The sequence below is a fragment of the Manacus vitellinus genome, unplaced genomic scaffold (assembly GCF_001715985.3).
Source record: "Manacus vitellinus isolate BGI_N305 unplaced genomic scaffold, ASM171598v3 scaffold_19_pilon, whole genome shotgun sequence".
Taxonomy (NCBI): Eukaryota; Metazoa; Chordata; class Aves; order Passeriformes; family Pipridae; genus Manacus; species Manacus vitellinus.
In genome coordinates, this window is record NW_021939395.1 from 13048977 (window position 1) to 13052896 (window position 3920).

Consider the following 3920-nt stretch of genomic DNA (forward strand, 5'->3'; position numbering starts at 1 on the left):
ATTCAAATTGGCTTGGACATGGAGTACTGTCACTTGGATTTAAAAATGGCTGGCTGAGTGCAAATAAAGGGTAATGAAAAATGGCAATGTATCAAGTTGGTGGGAGGTGTCTGGTGGAGCTCTGCAGGGATCACTGTTTGGTCCTGTTTATTTAACATCTTCATTAACAATCTGGAAGAGGGAGTGAAACAGCATGTTAATTAAACTGACACATAATAATAAATCAGGAATTGCTTCTAATGCCAGCAGTAATACTTTACAAAAATGCAGCGTACTACCAAGGTTTTTAGAAAGGTTAAATGTGTCAATACAAAGACTTAGTTGAGGTGTTATAATTGCATTCTACCTTTTAAAGAAAATAATCCAAAATATACACTAAGTGGAATTCAGAGGACTACTAGCAATCTTGTAATTTAGAGCATGATTGCACAGTGTGTATAAACTAAAGTAACTGGAAACTTCCATGGAAAGACACGCTTTCTTTTTCCCCAGATATTTGCAGTGCATTAGATTCAGTGTTAAAGATTAAGTCAGTTCAGTTCACTCATCTGATGGAAAACTAGTAGTTGGGGAGAGAGCTGTTAAATCAGTTTTCAGTTATTTCTAGGTTTCATGTTTTACATGACTGCTAAATATATTGTAACGGAGGAAACAGAGGGACAGGAAGAACTGGTGATAGGACTGCATCTTTTTGTATCGCTTAAATTGGATTAGCTATAACATAAACCACCCCTTTATGCATAGTTTTATACTTTCATAAGACAGCCAAAATTCAGTATGTTAGAGTATTGTTTCCACAATGGCAAGACAGTAGTCTACTGTTGCAACATATCAGTTTTACTTTAATTATAAGCACTTCTAAAAAAAACAGATAGATAAGTAAACATAAAGTTGTTCACTGAACAGTGATGAAAATTGATCAAAAGCTGCATAAGCCACAGAAAAGAGTTCTCAAAATAGGCTGAGGTGTTAGTACTCAGAGACACCTATTTCTATTTTACAAATATACATAATACAAAAACAGATCTTAAATAACAGTGTTATTATCTCCCTGCTTTGAACGATTTATAGCAGCTTTTCTAGGCTGGCCCTTGGGTTATAGTATTGCACTGAATCATAAATGTAGACTCATTTTTAAAGGACAGTTTGATGCTACTTCCTAAAAGGTAAGAAAAAGGAAGAGAACTTCTAAAGTCTCCTTTACCATGCCCAGTTTAAATTGTTCTGGGAACTTGTGAAGTCCCCAGAAAACACAAGAGCAGTTTAAAGCTATGAGAGTCTCACAGCCATAAACTGACTTCCTACCTTAGCAGGAAAAGATTGTAAAACAATAAAGGAAAGGAAAGGAAGGTTTTGAAGTCCCCACGCCAAATGCTTTGTCTCCTTGGCTTGTGTTGCAGCTCTTGGAGGGCAAAACCCTACAGTGAGGCAGGAATAGACAGAAACCAGCTCCAAAGCCTGTCCAGTGGAACTCTGTTCTGGAGTAGAGTTTTGGGGAACTTCTTGTCTTCATGGAATTCAATCTGTTAGGCTTTCCATTTAAAATTAGCAAAAACCTACTAGGGCAACCAGATAGGATGCACTGCTTTGGCTCCACATTTGTTAGGTGAGTCACTTTTATTCATGAACTAAACACTGACCTATCATTCAAAGGTGTAAAACATGAACCATCTGAAGCCAGTAGTCACACTGATATGAGAATAAAGAAACCCAAATTCATTTGCCAATAGTTAATAAAATATGATGTATATATAAAAGGTGTTCAATGTGCTTAAGCTGCAGTAGAGAGAAATTCTCTTGGCAGCTATTATGTAACACCCCTAAACCTCTCCTGCAAGAGTACAGTGAAAAACCACAAAAACATTAAAGGTTGTTTAGGTGTCAGCTGTTGTATTACACTTTTCTCAACTAATTTATTCTCTGTGGTCTTGACCTGAATGCTACTATCCATTAATGGCACTAGCCCTGCTTAGTTTTATTTTTAATCCTCTGTTTTTAAGGATTTCTTTTCTCTTATTTTTTTGGTTGGGGGTTTTTTATTATTATTTTTTATTTTTTTAACTCCAGTAATTTGTGAAGCAGCTGCATTGGTCATGAACTACTTGAATTTTATTATACCTACAATGATTTTTAAAGAGAAAGAATCTGCTCATGGGAATGCTAATCCTTCCATTATAGAAATAATTAAGCTCTTTTATTTGCAAGATGAAAATCTTTAGGGAACATATGAAAACTAGCAAAGAGCTTCTTTTTTTTTTTTTTTAGAGAAAAAAACGATGATATAAACAGACCTGCTAGTGTCTGTTAAACTGTGGCATATGGAAAGGCATACAAACTCTTAGAGAGATCTTTCTCAGTAATTCTTCCTCTTGGCTCAAGAAAAAAGGGTATTCTACAGAACTTTCTTCATAAAAATGTGATGGCACATTCTCACAAGATCTTTTCGAAGTTTTTTTCAACAGTAATATGCTTCTGTTCTTTTATAATAAACGTTAACCTAAATATTGTTATTCTATCTTTCTTTTCTCTAATTACCTTTAGAATGTACTTGTTTGTAAAACATACTCTTCTTCAGTTAAACAAAGCTACTTGTATTAGGTTTTTACTTACTTTCTTTAGCTTTTCTTGTAATGGTGTGTTTTATTTGTAGTAACTTCTGTTCCTAACCCTTCTATATTATTTGATACTGTATACTGCAGTATATGTACACATATAGGATCTAGCACACTACCATTCAATATTTTTGAAAACTTACTGACAAAAAAGTGCTGTCCAATCAGCAGATTTTGGCTCAGAAGACACAGAGAAATATGGGAATATTCCGTTGCTGGTTACGTCTGGTGAAGATGCCGTAGGGGAAAGGGAACAGCTGACTGACTGAGTTGTGAGGGAGGACTATTTTGAGGACAAAACCCAGCAAACCATGAGAAACCAGGTTTCTGCTCACCAGACAAGCTGCTTTATGCATGTCTGATATGAGGCAGGTGTCAGCATGCTGGTTTGGTATCACACCTGATGGAGTCCTGCTTTCCCAGGGATGGCTGAACACCTGCCTGCCCGTGGGAAGAGGTGAATGAATTCCTTTTTCTCCTTTGCACAGCTTTTGCTTTACCTTTTGAACTGCCTTTATCTCAACCCATGAAGTTTTCTCACTTTTACCCTTCCAATTCTCTCTGCCATCCCACTCTGGGATGTGTGGGGCTGAGCTGCCTGCTGGGGTTAAACCACAACTGGACATCAGATGATGACAAAAGGGAAGGAAGTGAAGGAAGGCCTGGTCACTTAAAACAGGATTATTTAAACAGAGAAAAAATAATGAAACAAGTCCAGAGAGATGAACAGAAAAGGAGATGTTGCTGATTAATAACACCATGTCAAAGGTCTTCTTTGGCTTCTGAAAAAAATAAGAGCCTTGGAGGTCTAGGTTAGCTTTTACAGTGGAGGATGGTTGTACTTGATGCTATATTCAGAAGTGAACTGGAAATAAAACTTTACTAAGTTACAAGATTTTCTGTTTCCCATTTATTGATGTTAATAAAATGAAATCTTGTTGCAAGTTTGAGGAAGTGGCAATAAAATGGCAGATAAAATATGATGTTGATGGACATAAAAACAATGCATAATGAGGGAAAAAAAAAATCTCAATTTGCATCTACAGTGTTGGGCTCTGACCAAGCTGTCACCACTTGGAAATATGTTGCTGGAATTATGATAGAAAATTCTACAAAACATCAGCTCAGTGGCAAACAAAAAGCAATTGAATTGTTGGCAAATGGATAGAGAGGAAAACTGAAAAACATCCTTTCAGCACAGAAATCTATTATATGCTTTTGAATGCTTTTTGCATTGCAGGTCATTTATGTTGTAAAAGTAAAATAGTAAAACAGCAAATGTAGTAATAGTATAGAAAAGTACAGATG